General features: G+C 39.5%; 1 long non-coding RNA gene across 1 annotated transcript; it reads left to right on the forward strand.

The window, feature by feature from the left end:
• The first annotated feature begins 14,226 nt into the window (after positions 1-14,226).
• On the forward strand, positions 14,227-18,887 carry LOC138169398 (uncharacterized). The gene is made up of 3 exons (XR_011170343.1): positions 14,227-14,534; positions 14,743-14,812; positions 17,540-18,887. It is a non-coding gene; the product is annotated as an uncharacterized lncRNA (long non-coding RNA).
• Positions 18,888-22,758: the final 3,871 nt, after the last annotated feature.

A 22,758-nucleotide genomic window follows, 5' to 3' on the forward strand; every position in this document is an offset into this window, starting at 1 on the left:
AGAGATAAGAAAGAAAGAAAGAAAGAAAGAAAGAAAGAAAGAAAGAAAGAAAGAAAGAAAGAAAGAAAGAAAGAAAGAAAGGTAGAGGGGAAAAAGAGAGAAAGAAAGAGGAGAGAGACAGAGAGAGACCATAGAAAAGTAGATCTCTCTTGGTCCTTAACCAGATTGTATTTCATGGAGGTGAAAAATAAACTGGCTGCCAGCCTTGCCAAAATTGGTTATATCTCAATAAAGCTTGAGTATTACCTTTGCAACTAATTGTACTGGTAATGATACGTTACTGGATTCTGTTCTAAACATTCTGTGACTCTTCATTATGGAGTGGAAAGGGCAGAGATCCTTCATGAGACAATGCACAAGTGTCTTTCTGAAAGAATACACTCTTTAAAACACCCTCAATAACTTCCATTTCCCCTCGTATCCCCCAAGAGCTGCCAACGCAGCCTTCCTGAAGCCTCCTTTCCTCAGCCTCTCCCCCTCCTCAAACCCAGCAGCTGAAGGTGCTATGGAAGAAAAGTCTAGAAATATGTTCTAGGATTTGTTGGTGATTCTTAATTTAACCAAAAATAAAGACATTAAAAAAACTGACTGGAGCCTCGCTCACTCCCTGCTTGACTTCACAAATTTATTATTCGTCTTTTATAAATGGAGGTTTCTTCAAGGGTCTTGGGTTGAGGTCTGTGAGACCGTAACTCTCAAGTCTTCCCAGTTACCTCTCCAGACATTAAGGCATGCTAAATAGGCAGACGTGGCAGATTAGCATTCATACAAGGCTCTCAGCATGACTTCATATGTCTTCCATCATCTTCCAGTTTCAATACAGCTTCAGATAGCTAGCTGTATGACCCTGGGCAAGTCACTTACCCTCCCTCTGTCTCCTCTGCTGTAAAATAGCGATGATAATAATAGCATCTTCCTCACAGAGTTGTGCTGGGGATCAGATGAGATTATATTTGTAAAGAGCTTAGCACAGCATGTAGCACATAGTGGGCACTTAATAAGTGCATCCTTCCTTCTTTCCTTCCTTCCTTCCCTCCTTCCTTCCCTGCTTTGTCCCTCCCTTCCTTCTTTCTCTCCATCCTTCCTTCCTTCTCTCCTTCCTTCTTCCTTCCTTCCTTCCTCCCTTCCCTCCTTCCTTCTTTCCTTCCTTCCCTCCTTCGTTCCCTCCTTCTTTCCTTCCTTCCTTCCTTCCCTCCTTCCTCCCTTCTTTCCTTCCTTCCTTCCTTTCTTCCCTCCTTCCTTCCTTCCCTCCTTCCTTCTTTCCTTCCTTCCTTCCCTCCTTCTTTCTTTCCTTCCTTCCTTCTTTCCTTCCTTCCTTCCCTCTTTCCTTTCTTCCTTCCATCTTTCCTTCCTTTTTTCCTTTCCTTCCTTCCTCCTTCCCTCCCATTTTATTTCCTTCCTTCTTTCCTTTTTTCTTCCTTCTCTCCTTTCTTCTTTCCCTCCCTTTTTCCTTCTTTCCATCCTTCCTTCCATTTATTCATTTATGGGAATACCTTCAGAAATGAGACAAATCATATTAAAAAAATTGTAGTGCTTAGAAATTATCTGATCTGTACAGCAACTGGCTAGCCCTGAAACTCACTAGCTCCTTATCTTTGCCTGGAGTTAATCCTGACGTCATAGCACTCTCTTAGCCTTATCACTTACGATCATTACAATAACCTGATGATTACTTTATATGTTCATAGATTCTTATCAATAAGGTACCTTAAAGACCCACTTGTACACGCCTCTCATTTTACATAGAGGGGCAGCTAGGTGGTGCCATAGTGCACAAAACACCAGTCCTGGAGTCAGGAAGGCTCATCTTACTGAGTTCAAATCTGGCCTCAGATACTTACTAGCTGTGTGACCCTGGTCAAGTCACTTACCCCTGTTTGCCTCAGTTTCCTCATCTGTTAAAATGAGCCAGAGAAGAAAATGGAAAAGCCCTCCACTATCTCTCAAGAAAACCTCAAATCCCAATTTTGAGGATGTCAGACATGACTAAAATGACTCATGAACAATAATAAGTGACTTACCCAAGGTCACAGAGGTAGTAACTAGCAAAGAGCTGGTATTTAAGACCAGGTCCTCTGATTCTAAATCCAGAGTTCATTCCATGGCTCCCTTTTCTCCAGACCCTCCATAGTGGCCTTGGACTCTGCCAAGTTCCTAGTATCCTAAGTTCAGGCCCATCTTCAGGTAGTTGGGAATGGTCATAGACACTCAACGGAACTCTCTGATGTTCTTTCCACCCAAACCTCAATAATCACCTAGTTACATCACTCAGATGAAGCCTAGCATTATTTGTATCTGAAAGTTCACTAAGGACCCCTCAATTTTTTTAATAGTCCTTTCCCTACCTTAAACCATTTTGGTCAATGTGTATGTCTCCACTTTTTGCAGGATGTCATTGGGACTCTGTTTTGTAAAACTGTGATGGGTAAATTGAATTCCATTCCTTTTAGAAGCAGGAATCATGAGAGAGGCAAATCAGAGGGTGCTGGTCAGGACAAAATCCCTTGGGGATATTTTGATGTAAGAGAAGGGATCCAGCTAATCCTTACGGGTTCTAAAAGTGATTATTAGCAAAGCCACTGTCTAAGACCAGCTGAATCACTGGATGGTGGGACAATAATTGGTCCTTCTTTGTTGGACATATGGATTTAAATGCAAGGGAAGAAGCTGTATGGACATATATAGCTGGAAGGGTGCAGATCTCAGGAAGGTCTGGATTTCTCTTTGCTGGGATAGGAAGTGAGGTAAGATACAAAATTGTTGCTTCCATCTGACTGTCCCATGCTAAGCTGTTGGGCAAAAGGCAGTATGGCATGGTGTTTAGAGAACCAGCCCTGCTGTGGTGTGAGGAAACCCGGAATCCCTGGGTTCACATCCCACCTCTGACACATACTGTGGTGTTCTCACCCTCTCGAGGACCCAGGCAACTCCTAAGAGTGTAAGAAGCAGAACTGTCCATAGCCATTGATGGAGCAGAGAGAGTCATGATTCAGACTCAGGAAAACCTGGGCTCAAGTCCTATAGCAGATCACACTAATTGTGTGACCCTGGGCAAGTTACTGAAACTCTCTGAGCTCTGATAAGGGGATAAGGGGACTCTGGTGACCTTTGAAGTTCCTTTCAGCTCTAAACTATGAGCCAATGACAGGGAGAATATTCTCATCTCCTAATACCAATGAAGTCAACCCCCAACCCAACGTTAGCAAATCTCTTAAGTCAAATTCATCTAAGTGACTAATAATACCGCATAATAATTTGCCGTAAGACTATTACATGGAATTGTTACTCATCTTGGAAGGAAATTGATGAATTTATGTGAAAATTATGACTAATAACAGGCTCTATGAGGGCAGGGCCTACATACTATGTACTCTGGCATGTACCATAGTGCTCTATATACAGGAGGTGGTTAATAATGTGAATTTCTTGAATTGAATGCCATTTCTGCTCTTTCCTAGGATTTTTCTCTTGAAAATGACAGCAATAATTCTTCTTGGGTTCCTGGGAGTCACCTTTGCAGCCCCAGTGAGTATTTTAAAAACACGACTAACTGAGCTGTTTGACCCTAGCGAAGGAAGCATTTGTACCTCAAATAAAACATTTTTCTTTCTTTCTAGCTTATCCCACAGCCTCTTTTGTCTGCAAGCAACAGTAAGGAGGTCAGTGTCTGGGACGTGATGTTTTAGGCCATTCTTATGGTACCCCACTGGCTGCTCTTCAGTCCTTGCCAAAATGGCCAAATCATTTGGTAGCAGAGGGAGCAGCGGAGAGTGAGTTGGTCTGGGGTCAGGGAGACTTACATTCAAATATGACCTTAGATATATACAAATTGCAGTTTCCTCGACTATAAGGTGGGGATAATAACAGGACCCACCTCATAGGGTCATTGTTAGGATCAAAGGAGATATTTGTAAAGCACTTATCACGGCACACAGTAGGGATGATAAATAAATGCTCCTATTATTATTGTTACTACTTTAGAAAAGGGTTTAAGAATGCTGTTTTAAATGAAAGGGAGTAGGGGTGAGCATGGGATGGGCAATGAGAAAGGAGAATAATGCCTGCTTCATTTATTTAAGAAATCTTAGAGGAGAAACACTGTACTCTCCAACATTCAAGAAATGTGAAATCTAAAGGATTTATTTTACACTCCTGGATCTGGTCCTTAAGACATTTGCTGCTTGGCCTATGCCATCCCATATTATTTTCAGCTACTTTGTTTTCCCCAGTAGAAGATACTGTTTTCCTTCCTCAGAGCACTAAGGAAGATGCTTTTCATAGAGTAAAAGCTTAATGTGTATTTGGTACTAATTCAATCAATAAATCTTACCCTGGGAGCAACCTCACATTAAATGAGAGGTGGAATGAAACAGTACATGCATGTGTGTATGTGTGTATGTGTATGTGTGTGTATGTGTACGTGTGTATATGTGTGTGTGTATACATGTGTATGTGTACGTGTGTATATGTGTGTATGTGTGTATATGTGTGTATGTGTGTACGTGTGTATACGTGTGTGTATGTGTGTATATGTGTGTGTATGTGTGTGTTGCAGGGAGAGAAGGGAGATAATGGAGATGTGGAAAGCACATATGCTCAGAACATATCGATTTCCTTGTTCCCATCCCCTAGTTCCATGACTATTTTATAAATTATAACTCAAGTGAGAAATTGCCTCAATCCTGAAATAAAATTCTTGTCAATAGACATGATCTACACTGGATTTGTGGTGACAATTATAAGTAATCTGTTTCCCAATTTCCTTTCCTTCCTTAGTTACTGATGGGTCTTAACAATGCCAGGCTTCGGAGTTTCCAGGTACAGTTATCTCCACAACTGCTTTTTGGGGGGCAGAAGGCATGTCAGTTGGGGTTAAGTGACTTGCCCAAGGTCACACAGCTAGTAAATGTTAAGTGTCTGAGGCTGGAGTTCAACTCAGGTCCTCTTGACTCCAGGGCCAGTGCTCTATTCACTGTGCCACCCAGCCGCCCCTTACAACTGCTTTTAATGGAAGACTCTCAATTGCTTTTTTCTCCACCATCCTTTGGTGACCCCCCTCCTGCAGAGATAAGGCAATGCTCACTTCTTGTCTGTGGTGATGTTTCTGAGGGTCTAGATTAGAGGCCTCGCCTTCCTTTGGTCCCTTCACACTTTGACTTTTAGTAAACCTTCCCATACCAATTATTCAAAGTGAAAGGAAATACATCATAGAATTTATCGTGCATTGCACAGAAGAAATAAAATAAAGGAATACATTGAATTTAGAAGATAAAAGTTATTTATGAAATATTTCCCATAACTTCTTGAAAAGCTTCTCACCCTCCTTGGTAGGGGGGTGGGGTAAATGAAAGCCTTCTTATGAATCCCTGATCTAGGTCGTAGGGAAGGCAGAAATGATTACTAAAGCAATCTGGATTTTCAGTCATGCATTTCCCTCTCAGTAATACTAATCATTTTTCTAAAAACAAAAGTACTTTTTTCTCATGACTGTGGCTGATTGGAATGGTTCTTGTTCCATTTGTATGAGCTATCATATGGGAATGAATCAGATTCTTGGGTGAAATATTTGGCTTGTATGGAAGTCTATTCTTAAATTTTTGATGACGCTTTTTTAACAGCATGTTGATATCTCTAACTTAAGAGAAACACCAGTTATATCTCCTTCCCCTCCCTACCCCACCAGGCACCAGCAAATCCACTGCTTTTCCCTCTCCCTGGAATCCTGAAGCCACGGACTCAGACATCTGGACTTTCCCAAACTTCATGGTCATCGCTAGGTCATTTTGGAGGGCTTGTCCCCAACCAGACACCTTTCCCAGGTCAGGTTAAGTTGGCTCAGAGAACCCAGGCAATCCAGCAGGAACCTTCCCAGATGCAAACACTTCAGCAGAACCAGCAGGATCCATATCAAGTAAGCAGAACCATAACTAGCATGGGGCTAATGGATCTTTGTCCCAGGGTAGCAACATTCAAAGGCTTATACAGTATAACCAGCTCCCTAGGCCACCATCTGCAGAGTGCTACCCCCATGATACCCCTCTCCTAGAACTCAACTTCCCTTCAAAATTTCAGCAGCTTGCGGGGCAATAGGCTGCCCCCATCCCAATCTGTACCTGTGATCCACCAGCCTTGAGCCGCTGCCGCCACCATGTCTCCCATCTCAAGTGAATGTGCTCCAGACCCAGTAATTCCTGCTTCTGGGTCTTCAAGCAAGCTGTACTTCTTTGTTACTCCGTGAAACGAGATTCCCCCTGACAGGGAAAATTAATAGAGTCACATGAATATAGAACAAGGGTTCCCAAGTGATATTCATCCAGCTAAAATCATCAGAGACAATGGATATCTTCATATAGTTTATTCCATTCTGGCAAAACTATAGTTCATGTCAGCTAATAGGCCATCCTAGCTCCAAGCTGGATGACTGGAAACATTTTAGACAAATTTAGGAAAGAAAAGTCCTATATGTCAAAAGTGGCTCATGATCTTTCGGCAGTCATCGTGGGAGCTTGCACTGGTGCTTCCCAAGTCTTGAGATGAGATTTGAACACAGTTCTCGTGCTTCCAAACGCAGTGCTCCGCTCCAGGGTCTCTGGCATGTCAAACGTAATTCTTTATCCTTTCTATCTTGACAGATTATTCCCTGTTACTTTTCATATGGATTCCCCCAAGTCTGGGGACAGGTAGGTAAATAAAAATGTGACTGTAGTTGGGGGACAAAAATGTAAATTTTCCTCTTCTCACTTCCAGAAAGTTAACTTTTACTTAGCACCATTTATTTGCCATATATTGTGCTAAACGGTGTATAAATATCATCCCATTTAATCTTCACAACCATCTTAAAGCACTCTACAAGCATGAGCTGTGATTAGTCCATCCTGTCTTAAAAAGCCTCGGCATCCACTCATTTGAAGGTTGTTATTCATGTAACTAGGTCAGGAAGATCTGAGTCCAAATCCCACTTCAGACACACTAGCTGTTAAGACCCTGGCCAAATCCCTTAACTTCAGTTTGCCTCAGTTTCCCCATCTGTTAAATGGAGATAATAATTTCATCTACATCCCAGGATTATTATGAGGATCAAATGAAATAATATTTGTAAAGCACTTTGCAAGCCTTAAGATACTACATAAATGCCACTAGTTATCATGATTTATTGTCATTATTGTGCATCGCTCTCTCCATATACAATGCAGTCCAGTCAAACTGGCCTTTGTCCTGTTCCTTTTTCTTACTCTCCTCCCCGTGCCTTCATGTTGGCTGTCCCCCTCGTCTGAATTGCAGTCCTGCCTCACTTCCAGAATACCAGAGTTAATTGCTACCTTCAACAGGAGCCCTTTCCCCAGTTGTTAGTATCTACCCAACCCCAAAATTATCTTGTGACAATAATAATGGCATTTATATAGCATTTTAACGTTTGCAAATCACTTTACAAACATCATCTTATTTGATCTTCATAATAATCCTGGGAAGTAGGGAAACTGAGGCTCACAGAGGTGAAGTGACTTGCCCAGGGTCGCACAACTAATCAGTATCCAAGATTGGATCTGAACTCAGCTGTTCTTGACTCCCAGCCTGGTGCACTATGCACTGTATTACCTAGCTGCCAGGATATATGTATGGGTCTCCTCTGGCTAAACTGTAAATTCTTTGAGGACAGGACTCCTTTTTGTGTCTTTGTTTCCCCAGTGTCTGGTACATAAGGGGTGCTTAATAAATGCTTGTAGATTGAATGATTGACAGATAACTCTTGCTGGAGCAAGCAGGGAGGGAGTGCTTCCTCCAGGCCCATAAAAACAAGTGCCTAAGTGTTAGGCTATCTCCAGCAAGCCTTACCTGTGGCATCCTTTCCCACAAAGCCTCCCAGAGGACATCACATCATCAGTGGCACCTCTTTTCAGCCAGTGGATTTAGTCTGGAGAAGGAGCTTACCCTCAAGAAAATTAAATCGTCCCACCCCTGCAACCACCACCGGCACTACCTCATTCCAGGAAAATTCAAAGACTGGATTCAGAGTTACATGTATGGCTCTTGCCTTCTGAAGCTCACTCCCTTTCTGTAACCATTAATCTTCTGCCTTCCCAAGATCAGGGCTTTACCTTGACACTACCGTCTGTCAAGGCTTGGGGATGCATTAAGCTAATTTCCATGCTATTGTTATGGAAGATGTAGAATGACAGACTGTTGGAGCTGGATGGGTTTTCAAAGGTCATCTGAACCAACTCCCTCATTTTGACAGATGAGGAAACTAAGGCACAGGGACCTGAAATCCTTGCTCAGAGCTCCATGTAAACTAATGGCCCAGTTTCCTCTGGTACAGTCTGACCATCCCTCGAGGTTCTTGGTTTAATCATCCTTCCCTTTCACTTCACCAGCTCCCCCTACAAAATCCCTAAAGTGCACAAGTGGACCTTTACAATTATTTCGGTATCAAAAGATGAACACTTTGGATTAGTCTTCTAATTAGAATATTCTTGATCTCTTCCCAATAGATGATTCAATACTATCCAGTCTGCATGTATGGACCACAGGATCTGCCCCCCCAGTTCTTCCCTCTCCAAGGGGGGCAGCAACCACAGCAGGTACTGTAGCCGACATCTTTTTCTTCTGCCTGTGCCCATTGGGAATCAGAGAGCACAATAAGATTCAGCCCTGGTAGAATGGTTTACCTATCACTTACTTGATGTAAAACTTAAGGGTGAAAGAAAGGGGACATGACAGTGTTGTTAGGTGACTGGACGTAGCTTTGAATACTGACTCTAGCATTTTCTAACCATGTGACCTTGCACAGGTCACTTACCCTCTCTCGGCCTCAGTTTCCTCATTTGTAAAATGAAGGAGTTGTACTTGATGGCTTCTGAGATCCCTGCAAAGTGAAGGGGACTGTTGTTTGGGTGGCTCTAATGGGAAGGGTCCCAAAGATGTGCCAGGAATGTGGATGATGCCGAGGAGGGAAGTCTTGGATCTTCTAAATGGGCCTCCAGGGCATGGAGACAACAGTTCTGTGTGTGTTTTCTCTTCCTCCTATAAGTTTACACCCACCCACATACATACACCTGAATTATTACATGATTACCATGTCAGAGAGCTACAAAATGAAGTGTTACAAGAGGTCTCAGGGCAAAGATTCTTACCAACCAAAGAACAGAGAAAGCTTTCTAGAGGAGATTATGTTTTCAAAAATGGGTAAGAACTCACCAAGCTAAGTGGAGAGGGGAGAAGCAGAGGGAGAAAATTCCAAGCAAAGGGTACAAAAGGAACAGGGGACAGTGCAGGGTAGGGGAAAGATTAGTAGAGTCTGACTGGAGAATAGAGTACATGAAGGGTACCAAGATGAAATAAGGCTAGAAAAGCAATGGTGGCACCAGATTGTAGAAGTTTGAAATTTACCTGATAGATAATAAGGAGCCACAGAAGTCTTTGGAAAAGCCACTAGAACATCTTTGTCAAGAAAACCCCAAATGGGGTCACAAATATTGAATACAACTGAACAACAAAATGCATGAATTGCCAGAGGGAGAAAATGGAAGACTTCCTCAAAGGATACTGGTCTGCGGCACATTCAGCTTCCACTGCACATAGATCTGGTCGCATTTGTTCAAAAGATTTCAGTGGCTCCCTATTACTACCAAGGAAGGCTCATTATCATGAGGTCCAGTGAGTGGAAATAAGGGCTGTGTGGCAATGATTGCTGTGGCAAATAATTGGCTGGTGGCAACGGTGCTAGCAATGAAGGGATGGATTGGGGAGATATTTTAGAGATGGAATCAGTAAGACATAGTCATTGATCGGATCGAATAGATGAAAAAGAGAAAAAAAGTCAGAAACCCAAAGTTTAAACCCAGGAGACAGGTTAAATGGCAAAGGGTTCTGCCAGAGACAGAAATGGAGAAGTGAAAAGAGAAAGTTTAGGGAGAAAAATACATTTTAAAAAATCCATCTTTGTGTTTGTGCAAAAGTTGAATAAAGCAAACTTAACGAACCTCTCCAATCTGACAGATTCCAACTTATCCTGAGTTTGGATGCATTACTCAACAAGCAGGATCTGTAAGTGTAAACATTTTTATTTCAATAAGGAAGCTTTTGGCATTGATCATTTCATATTCTATTAATTTAATTAGTGCATGAATCTTGAAAAAATCATATTTCTTCACTGCTAGGTACAAATCCAATTTGTGAGTTGGCTCCAAAGCAAATGCTTGATTGATTCCTAGCCTCTCCTTTTATGTATCTGTGAAGTAGTTCTGATTTTCTGGAATAAGATGCTTCAGATCTGAGTTGAGAAACAAATACAATTTTTAGCTTTTGGGCAAGAAACTTAGGTGGAGTCAAGGAGACCTTGCATTCAGAGGACAGCTTCCCTGGTCACTGTTATAGTAGAGCCTTTGAAGTCTCCCAGCCTTTCCAGGGACAATCCAGGCTTTCCAGCAGCTCATGGGCTAGCTGGCATTTCCTGTAATCTGGGAAACAGTGACAGTTTCCTTGTTATAATAAGGCTTATTATTGTTATTAATTGAGTATTAAGGTCTAATAATTACTATTATAATTCTCCACCTCACAAAAAAAGGCTCTGAGTTGCTTTGCCAGTTTCAGATGATGCTTTTGGCCAGATCGTGCATGATAGGAGATCAAACTCCATTGCCATGAAGGCCAGAGCTGTAGCTTGGAAGGGCCATTGGGATTTTGTACTATCAATCTATTGATCAATCAATATTCATTAAGTGCCATGCACTGTGCTAAGCTCTGGGGAGACTAAAAGAAGCCAAAGACAGTTCTGGGGAGAAAAATTTGGAGAGTGCCCAAAACCCTGTCCCAGGCCACAACTCCTTCCCTACTTATGTACTCAATGCTAGCCCTTGGCTGCTTAATAGAGATGCAAAAAAAGTTAGGACTTCACTAAAGCCCATCTCTTAAAAACAAACAAAAAAACCCTCCCCAGTTTGGCCATGTCTGGAAACTGCTCCTCTTTCTGCATTTCAAGTTTGGCACCTCTCTGTCAAGAGGTGAACGTGTTTCATTCATTCTCTTGGACCCCTGGTTTTCCATTGCATTGCTCAGAGTTCTAAAGTCTTTCAAAATTGTTTCTCTATATACTGTTATTGGCATAATATAAATTATCCTTATAGTTCTACTCCTCTGGTTCTACCTCCGTTCATCCATAGCTTCCCAATTTCTGCTAAAATGGTCCATTTCACCATTCTTAATGGCACAGTAAGATTCCATTACATTCGTATGCCAATGTGCTTAGCTTCTCATCAACAGGACACTGCCCTGATGACCAGTGTGGGCCTATCTAGGTCCCCTTTCAGAGAATCTTTCTTTTCTTTTCTTTCTCTTGGCAGTACGTGAGCATCACACAAAACAATGCTTCTCAGCCACCCATTCCCTGGGTCTGTTTCTTAACATTCTGTGCTGGAGGTTCAGGGGAACCTAGAGGAGCAGGAACAAAGCCTAGAAATGGCCTCCAATGTTACCAAGGGAGGGTTTGTTCTAGTGAAGCTACTCTCAACCACATATAGAAACTTTACAGAACTAAGAGTTCATTCATTTTTTTGTTTTTTGGTAAATGTTTTGGGAGGTAAAGGCAGAGGATTTAAATTGCCTGGGATAGCAAGATCTTACAGGCAAGAAGACCGCTTTTACTTTTTAACACCAACATGTTAAACGTAAATATCTTCAGCACTGCTATCTTAACAATGACACGTTATTATGTTCGTCTGATTCTGCAGGGATTACCTGGAGGCCAACAACAGATGAACGCGGATCACTTAAGAGGGGATGTTCCTGAAGCCCCTGGGATGGTAAGGATGTTCAGAGGGTTTTTCTAATTTGAGTCACATGATATTACATGGTAATTTAAGAGTAATGATAAAAATAATCCATATGTATATAGCACTTTAAGGTTCACAAAGCACTGTCCTCACCCCAACACTGAGAATTCTGTAGAATACATATTATTTTTCTAGATGAGAAACTGATATTCACACAGATGATATAATTTCTCTAATGTCACAGAGGAAGGAAGAAAAAGAGGAAGGAAGAACAAGAGAGAGGAAGAACAAGAGGGAGGAAGGAAGGAAGGAAGGAAGGAAGGAAGGAAGGAAGGAAGGAAGGAAGGAAGGAAGGAAGGAAGGAAGGAAGGAAACATTTATTAAACACTTACTATATATCAGGCACTACACAAAGTACTTTACAAATTTTATCTCATTTGATCCTGACAACCCTTTAAATAAGTCCTGTTATTATCCTCATTTTACAGTTGAGGAAACTGAATTAGATAAAAGTTAAGTGACTTGCTTAAGGTCATATAGTTAGGAAGTATCTGAGGTCAAATTTAAACATGTCTTCTTACTCCAGGCTCAGCATTTTGTATACTATGGTACAGTTAGATGGTACCATAGTACACTGAGTATACAGAGCACTGAGCTTGGAGTCAGGAATACGAGAGTTCAAATACAACCTCAGACACTTATTAGCTGTGTGACCCTGGGCAAGTCACTTGACCTGTTTACCTCAGTTTCTTCAACTGTAAAATGGAGATGACAATAGCACCTACTGCCCACGGTTGTATCAGGGATTAAATGAGATAATTGTAAAGCACTTAACACAATGGCAGGCACACACTAAGTACTATATAAATGCTAGTTATTATTATTTCCATAAATTAATTTTAGCAATATTGCCATTTTTATTATATTAGCAAAGCTGAGCTATGAGCACTACATATTTCTCCAGTAATTTGAATTATTCTTCATTTCCTTAATGAATACTTTGCAATTTTATGGATACAATAGGATTCATTTTGGTGGATTAACTCCCAAATATTTAATGCATTTTGTAGTTACTTTGAATGGGATTATTTCTATTCTTTACTCCTGGATTTTGTTATTGCTATGTAGAACTACTTTTTATATTAGTGGATTCATTTTATAGCCCACTTACTGAAGCTATTAAATTATCTCAATGAGCTTCTTTGCATCACTGATACTCTAGAATTTTTCTAGACAAAAGATCATGTCAGCAGTAAATTGGGATCATCCTGGCCTACTATGTTAGTTTATTTCCAGATTTTATTACATAATCTGTTCTTATGCCAAACTTTTCTATTTCTAAAAAAAATACCATGTAGTTTTGATAATTATTACTTTATAACTTAGTTTGATATATGGTACTGTTAGTTTCTGTTCCTTCCCACATTTTTTCATTATTTTCCCTGGGATTCTCGACTTCTTGTTCCTCCAGATGAATTTTGTTATTATTTTCTCCTTGCTCTATATTGACTCTTTAAAAAATATTTTGGGAGCATTTTTTGCTAACATTTTATTTTGTTATTTTTGTGTAAATATTCATTAGGGATTTGGGTCTTTAGTTTTCTATTTATGCTTTGTCTCTCCCTGGTTTGAATATCAAGACTATGGTTTTGTAGGGCAAATTTAGTAGAATCTCTTATCTTCCTATTTTTGCCAACAATCTATATCATACTGCAATTAATTATTCTTTGAGTGTTTGATAGAATTATATTAAAAATTCACCTGGTCATGGTCACACACAAACCCAACTTCTTAGAAGTTTCCTTTACGCTTGGTTCATTTTTTTTTTCTTAGTTTGAGTTATTTAAGCTTTCTATTTCCTATTTTCTTCATCTACCCATTGGTATTTTTGTAAATATTCACCCATTGCATTTAAAATGTCAGTTTTGTTATCTTAATATTGGGCAAAACAGTCCTGAAAATCTAATTTCTTCATTTTTTTGTGAATCTTTTACTTTTTATTTTGCAATTTGGTTTTCCTCTCTTTTAAAGAGTCAGATTGGCTAACAGATTATTTCATTAATTAAAAAAAACTTAAGATTTTAAAAATATTTTTTCGAACTTCAATTTTGTTTATTTCTTTTTTGATTTTCTATTTTGTTTGATGGAGTTTTTATTTATTGCATTTCTAGGGTTTGGTTTTTGTTTTTTTGCTATGTGCCGAATTCATTGATCTGTTCCTTCTCTCTTTTGTTGTCAAAAATGTTTAGAGATAAATTTCCACAAGAACTGCTTTGTGTGCATCACAAAAATTATTCTGTTTCATTGTCACTTTATTTGATTAAAATATCTATTGCTTCTGTGATATGTACAGGGAATTTTCAGGAACAGATTTTGGTAATGTTTCCACTTGTATACAAATTAAGAGAAAAACTGACAACAGATGGTGGATGTGCTTAACTTTACTGGAATTCTGTCTATGTCCTGGGGGGATGGGGGGGGGGTGTACACTATCACATGCTCTCATGGAGACATTCTATTTCATCTTTGTTTCCCTTCCAGTTCTACCCCATATGGCCCCACTGTCTACTTTGCTATTCTAACTCTCACCCTCTTTAGCCAATAGAGAATGTGCTGCCATATCCCCAAAGAGACAATGCGAACGTTGGATATCCCTATGGTGGAATTCTCGTGCCTCCCCATGCTTCTAAGAATCAACGAGCCAATATTTTGACTTCCTCTACAGATACAGACAATACCATTCCTTCGGAGCTCATGGAAGAAAAGGTAAAGGGAATCAAAGGTTTTTCTCAGGTCAGAAATTAAATTTCTGCTATGGATTATAAAGAGAAAAGGAAAGTAAAACATAGGGGGTTTGGTCATGGTTATATGTGTGCAATTGTAAATAAGGACTTGCTGAGGATTGTAAACCAATTAAAACAATCTAGTCAGAATTCAATCATTGCTTATGATAAATGTCATCTTCTATCATCAGATAAACCCTGACATGCTGAAGGAAACATAAAGAGCTCTCTTCTTATGGAATGGAGTTATTTTGAAGAAAGGTAAAAAAGCTAAAAACTGAATTTTGTCCCAAACTATGCATTGAATGCCATGAGTCAAAGGAAACACAGAACTCAATGAATGCATTAGTGTGATGAAGTACTTTCCCCAAAACAGCTGTGAGAAATGAATTAATGCCTAAAAGCTAGAAGTTCTGGAAGCAACTAGGTGGTACAGTGGATAGAGTTAGGAGTTAGCCCTAGAGTTAGGAGGACTTGTGTTCAAACCTGACTGTGTGACCGTGGGCAAGTCACTTAACTCCAATTGTCTTTTAAAAAAAAAGCTTTTAGTTCTAGTTACCAACATGATCCTTGATGAAAATCACCATATTTTAGTAAAAACATCTCTTTATGCAGTTGAGAGCAATTTCATACATTCCAGGTAGCATGATAATTTTCATGTTTCATTCATTTCAAAGGGGGGGGGGAGAATGATTCAAGTGTTATATGAATTACCTTACTAAATTATTTCTCTCTTTCTATTTTCTTTGTGTTTTTAATTTTTATGACTATTCAAGAAACATATAGGTCCTCAAATACACAGAAAAAGGAATGTATCACTTTAAAATGAATTAAGATGGACTTTATCTCATGTTAAAATCATGAAAACTATTGTCATAATCAGTCTACTTGCTTAAAATCATAAGATAATAGACTTAGATTGGGAAGGGACTTTTGAGACCATTTATTAATGGGAATTCCCTTGTTTTACAGAAAAGGAAACTGAGGCCAAGAGAAGGAAAATGATTTGTCCAAAATCATAGAATTATTTTCCATAGTGATTTATAGAAATATTTCTAAGTGGTAAAGCAGGAATTCAAATCTAGGCCTATGTCTCCCAACCCAGCAGTCTTTCCACTCTACCAAGGAATTTGCTTTTTCTATTGACCTACAATTTTCTCCTCAATAAAATGAAAGTTGAATTAGATAGTTTCTAGGGGCAGCTAGGTGGCACAGTGAATAGAGCACCATCTCTGCAGTCAGAAGGACCTGAGTTCAAATCCAGCCTCAGACACTTAACACTAGCTGTGTGACCTTGGGCAAGTCACTTAACCCCAATAGCCCTGCCTTCTCCCCTCCAAAAAGAAAAGAAAAAAGATATTGTTTCTAAATCTGAAGGTGGCAGATAGAGCACTGGGCCTGGAGTCAGAAACACCTGAGTTCAAACTCAGTCTCAGACTAGTTGTGTGATCTTGGGCAAGTCACAACCTCTATTTACCTCAGTTTCCTCTGTTATAAAATGGGGATAATAATAGTACCTACTTCCCAGGATTGTAGTGAGGATCAAAGGAGATAATTTGTAAAGCGCTTGGCCCAATGCCTGTCACATAGTGAGCACTATATAAAATGCTAGCTACTATAATAATTATTATTATTTTCAATTCTAAAATTATGTGATTTTAGGAAAGTACCTTTCCTATTGACTAGTCCATGGTCATTCCCATCCGTGACCACACTACCACATTTACTTTATATGGCTTGAGAGCAGGTATAGCCTATTGTGAGCAATTCTCCCTCCTCAAGGTGGGGAGGGAAGGGATAGCACATCAATAATTAATATAAAAATATATACAAGATAAATACACAATAGACACAGAAAAATTCTTTGCCAAGGCACATGTTAAAAATCTGACAAAAGAACAGGCATAGATGACTATAAAATCCTGGAGGATGGAGAATTCCTCACTTTTGTCTTTGTGTTTACTAGCACCAGCATGGTGTCAAGGCTCAGAGCAGGATCCCTCAAAATGCTTGGTGCTTAACTGACTGAAAAAGAAGAAAGGAAAACGTGTGTGGCTAACCCAAGTACAGTCCAGTTTGCTGATGAAAAACCACTTATTTAAAGTATTTTTAAAATGGCAAAGTTTCTTTTTTTCAAAATGCTAAAGCATAAGGTCACTATCTGCCCATCCCCATTTCCACCAGCTCTCATTTTGGTACAGTTTAACACAAGGTGGTACCACATGTTTTACTATAGAACTTCACCATAGTGCTGGATTCAGTAGCAGCTCAGCTTTCATCAGATATTAGGTATGTTTGACCTGTAACTTTTTATCTTTTCTCCTAAAGGAAACATTTACTAGTGATTTCTGGCACCTTTCATAAAATACGCTCCTGAAAGCACAGCACAGAAATATTCAGCAACATTTTTCTTTTTCATTGTACTACTATAGAAAGAGTCATTCACTAAAGTTGATTTCTTTTTCTCTTATACCTCACTTTTCACTTCAACTTTCTCTACCATCAAATTGTAGGATACAGTTGTAGTCAATAAGACATAAATTTGTGGAAAATCTATGAATAATTAATTCCGGGTACTTTAATGACAATACTATTTTCAGCAATGGATGTGAATTATCAGTTACCAAACTAATATTAACCTAGTCACCTGTTGACATTACCTTTCCGTGCCAGTAGACTGCACAACCCTTGATACAATAGATTATTAACAAGTACACTAGGTGTGTGAAAAATTAGTCTTCCTTAGAATTCCTAAAAACAAAAATTTGTTTCAGTTTACATGGTAGAAATTCCCTCAGCGGTAAAGCTTTCTTGAACAAGGACACAATTTTATGCAAATTTCAGATTCTATTATAATCAGCCATTCCTCTTTGTAAAATATCCTATGGACATAGAAGGGGAGAGGTTAAAAAAAGGAGAAAATAAGAAATGATTCCATTTAATGAAACAATTAACTAAAAGGATTTATGTCATGTCTTTCCTTCACAGCTTCTTCATAGAATCAGGATATTACTTAACAGATGTTATTGATTTCTCTGTGCCTCAGTTTCCCTTTCTCCAAAAATAATTATCCTGGGCTCACCAAGACAAAATAAGGATTGAGAAGATATTGTCAATGATAATTCTTCAGATAAAAGACTCTCTACAAGGATTAAGTGGCATTACCCTACACTAGAGTCTTATCAAAGCTAAACTTGTTCAAGGCTTTCAATTAGAAGAATAAGAAGAATTTTATTATAATATGGCTGTCTCTAGAACGAAGTTTTTTGAAAGAAAATATACTGTATATTTATTTTCCAAGTAGCAAAATGAGATCTAGTTCTACACACATACTGTATCAAAAAATTTTGTCTTTCTTATCAAAATAAAATTATCTTTATGTTTCACTTTAGACTCTTATTTAGATCCTCCATGATTAATGCCATTTTAAATTTTTTTTTATTTTTTATTTTTGCTTTTTGGAGGGCAATTGGGGTTAAGTAACTTGCCCAAAGTCACACGGCTAGGTTTGTGTGTGTGTGTGTGTTAAGTGTCTGAGGCCGGATCCGAACTCAGGTCCTTCCTGACTCCGGGACTGGCACTCTACTTACTGCGCCACCTAGCCACCCCGATTAATGCCATTTTATAGAATATCTTTCACTCTCCTAAATTCATTTTTGCTGACAGCTATTATCATAAATTAAATACCATTTTGTAAGCAAACCACAGTAAACAAAGTCCAATCATGAAAACTGAATATTCTTTGGAAATAGTTTCTCCTCACATAATCTATATGACAATGAAGACTCTTATTACCACTAAATACAAGTCATATAATAGAATAAAATTCATATTTTTAAATTGGCTTTTCTGAAGGCATTGTCAGGCTTGAAGATAAAGATGAGGTATGCTCTTTATGATACTCAATACTTGCACTAGGTATTGGACTAAAGAATCTTCTCAATTATTTTTTTAAATCTACTCTAAAATTTTCTTTCACTATTCCCCAGACAGATTAATCATTTTAATGTTTATGTTCAACCAAGGGAGATAATGTATGCAAAGTATTTGACAAAAATTAAAATGCTCTATAAATATGAGTTGAATTGGTGTTTATGATCTCCTCCTCATCATCACCATCATCATCACCATAGACCCTTCTCTTTACTCTGGAATCAAATTTGCATGGGACTTTGAAGACATCACTTGTTGCATATACCTGCCATGGATTATGGGGAACCTAATTTCTGAATTGTCATTAATATTCCTTTATCCCTGTTTGACAAGAATTGCCAAGAAAATTGGAAAGCAGTTTGGCATAAATTATATTTAGACCAACACCTTATAGCAAATTCATAATAAGCGCTCTCTCTCTCTCACTGTCTCTCTCTCTCTCTCTCACACACACACACACACACACGCACGCGCACACACACACACACAAAGATACATGAATAGACTGGGGTCTTCCTTAACATGAAAAGATACACAACACCGCGTATATTTTTGTTGGTTTGTACATTTTTCTTTTTTGACATAAAATTTTATATTATGCACTTAATAACATCAACCAACATGAACATTTTAATATACAAAAGACAGAAAAGATGTCTGCTTTCTGATCCACCTCCCATTATGAAGGATTCACTATATATTTGCTCTATTCATGTTATATAGAATTAAATAAAATTAACATATCATCACATAGAATTGCATTTTCATCATATAGATTTATATTTTTCCTTCCCTTTATTCTCTATGCCTCTCACCATTTACATAGGGAAAAAAAAGGTGGAGAAAGAAAAGCAATGGGATCACCCCAGGTAATCAACACATTTCAGAGTTTAAAACATATAACATATTACTTTCCCCTGTAGTCACCAAATCAGAAACGTAGGAAAAAGTCATCCCAGGGAATATCAGGAATAAATCCTAACACAGTTTGCTCTTAGGCTAAATTTCAAGGCGCTACTTAGCCCTAAATAGCCTTCCTGTGCCTTTGAAGAAAGAAATTCACATGTTTTACTTTACAACCTCACCCTAGTGCTGGATTGGAAATTGGGTATGGCAGTTTGAAAATTAAAGCCTGGTATGTAAAGTTTTCATAACGTCTATCTATGAAAGGAGATCTACAGAGAAGAGCAGCAGAAGAAAGAGTTCCCAGGAGCAGCTCCCTCAGCCATGAATGTTGAGAGCTCCAGTTCCTGTGAATACAGTAAGGTGGTCACCCCTCTTTCTAGTGATGGCTAAGCTCCAACCTGAGAAAGACAAGCATGAATGTATATTTGCTAGATAGCTTGCAAGTTGAATCAAAAAGGCTTTCAAAGAAAAGGGATCAATAAGAGAAACTTGATTCTGTATATCCGCTGGGCTCAGCACAACATGTAAAGAAGAAAGAAAATTATTTCTTAAGCACCTACTATGTACCAGGCTCTGTGCTAAGTATTTTATAAATATTTCATTTGATCTCTACAATATCACTGAGAGGAGGGTGCTATTACTCCCATTTTATAGTTGAGAAAATTAAGACAGTCCGAGGTTAAGTGATGTGCCCATGGCCAGACAGGTAGCAAGTGCCTGATGCCGTATTTGAGCTCAGGTCTTCATGACTCCTGGCCCAGGGTCCTGTCCACCATGCCACCAAGGAATCTTTGTTATTTAAGGGAGTTGAACTGTAGCATGCTATCCATTACCAGACCCATACCTGAAATGTTCCCATCTTGGAAGAACTTGCTAGAGACTGTAGTGGCTTGGTACAGTCTTTGAGAACTGAGAGTAGTCACCTTCATGCCATATTGAGGAAGACGGTTTCCCAGCCATTTTTGGGTAATGAGGCAACACATAGTTCTCTCTGACACTCTGGCAAAGTCCAGGGATCCCTTCTCAGGGTAATGTTTTTTAAATGAAGAAGATAAAATATATGGAAAATAAAGGACGCAGATCATGTTGAAATAGCTATCAAAAATATATGTATATTTATAAACCTATATGTGTATTTGGAAATAGAAACACACACAAACACAGAAACCAAGCTCACAGACCTCTGGGTAAGAATCCCTTGTTCTATATATTGTATTAAAATGGTTTACCCAAGTATTTAGTTCTAGTTGATGTTAGGAAAGTATTATTTCTCCGGGTTCTAGAACTGGGTACCAAGATATCATGACAGAGACAGAAGGAGGGCAAAGAGTCATTAAGTTGTAATTACAATTGATCTCTGGACTCATGGAACCAAGCACACTTCGGGACTAAGTCAGGTTCAGAAAGCCCAGTGTCTAGTTAGAAAATGCAACCTTGGGGCTGCAAACACAGGTTCACTGAACCAACTCCAGTCAGAATATTCCAGGAAACTGCTGTACGCAAGCCAGGCTCGAGGTCTTGGAAGGAAGGGGTCTCTCAAAGGTTCCCTGGTGGCCCACATATTCCTAAAGAATGCAAAGTCCTAGGGGGCTAGGGCCTGTTCCATGTTTGTATACATATCCTCGGTTCCTAGCACAGTGCCTGCCACGGAGCAGACACTTAATACTGTGTATTGCCAGTGCCCGACTTTCTTCCTCCCAAAGAGGAATATGAGCTGTGTACAGTGTCATTACTACCAGAACTCATTGTGTCAAGGGAAATCTATGCCAAGTTCTTCTGCCTTTCTACAGGTCCATGGGATCTGAAAGTTCAACAGTAGGTGACCCAAGAGCTGCCCCTTGCCCCTTGCCAAAGCTACGTAAATACCTTGGTAGAGACACTACATACACATCTAACAAGAAGTACAAGAAGTACCCAGTGAAATCCAGTTAGGCTAGTGTGGGCATGACATCTTCTGACCTTTCTAACTTCCGTGAATTTCTCAACCAGAGCCCTGTTGTAACAGGAAAAGGGTCCTCCCCTCTCCAAATCCCAGAACTGACAACCACAAAGGTCAGCCTAACTAGGAGAAGTTGTTTGAACTGGGAGGTTTGGTTTGGTTTGGTTTTCCTGGGGAATAACACACTGATCCTTAAGTTAGCCTTTACAGTAGTATCTGTAAAGGGAAATTGTCCCTGACAAATCTATCAGAACTATTTGAGGGAAAAACAAATATGTAGGTAACTGGATAAAGTGGGAAGCACTTATTCACTTATTCATTGATTTTACTGTATATATACATATTCTAGGCTATGGAACCAATGGAGATAATCTATTTTATCTTTCAAATCTGACAATGTTGCAAAAGCATTTTTAAAAACTGAATCACCCTTACAAATAGGAAAGACAGGGAATAAAGGGACACAGTGAGACATCAGAGTAGGGGGCTGGTATTAGTTTTCATTTTCACATACTATCCATAACATGGGAATATAAAATCTGTCATACTGGAATTTTAAAAGATTTCAGTGCAGAGTTATAATTTCATCACCATAAAGAATTCCTGCCATAAAAACTCCTACTGATAGAATTCAATAATTCTGTTGTAACTTGGGCATTTGGGGGACTGAGAGGTTGTGTCTGCCCAAGTGTCTACACTAGGGGTTTCCACACTTCCATTGGACCATGACAAGACCCCAAGTAGGCAGGGGAATGATCCCAAAGGGTGATCAGTCTGGAAGTGGGTCACATCCCATCTCTCCTTGATAGTCGATTAAAGGGGAGTTAATGTCCAAAATACCTCCTTTTTAGCCATCATCACCCCATACTCCCCCACTATGCTTCTGTCCACCACTGGAGTCCTATTGTTTTAGAAGCTCCCAAACTCTCATCTCTGTGTCTCTCCAAGTTGGCCCCTAAGCTATAACCTAACCAGGACCTCCAGCAGCAGCTGAGCAAGCAACACTCCCCAACAGCATAGCCACATGGCTCAAGCAAGCTTTCCTGAGTGGGCCCTGGGCTCTGGGAAAGTGGCTTACAGGTAAGAGTCCCACCCTGTCTCCAGCCAGCTTTGTTCTAGATACAGACAGAGTGAATCACAAGGGATGAGCAGGCATACGTTACTTGTGATCTGCATGACGCATCTCATTGCCTTCTCTTCTCTTCCACCCATCTTCTCCCAACCCTTCCCTGTTTCTACTGAGGGGCCACCATTCTTGCAGAGGGCCAGTTCAATGCCCACTCATGCTCCCTTGCTCCATATATCTAATTAATTGCCACATAAGTGCTAACGATTCGATTTGTAGACTACCTCTTGCATCCATCTCCTTATCTCTACCTCTGGGTGTTGTTCAGGCAGCTGGAGGTAAGTAGATGGCACAGTGGCCAGA

This window comes from Petaurus breviceps, unplaced genomic scaffold (assembly GCF_028583685.1).
Source record: "Petaurus breviceps papuanus isolate PSGF00001 unplaced genomic scaffold, PetGlider_PUasm1.0 126, whole genome shotgun sequence".
Taxonomy (NCBI): domain Eukaryota; kingdom Metazoa; phylum Chordata; class Mammalia; order Diprotodontia; family Petauridae; genus Petaurus; species Petaurus breviceps.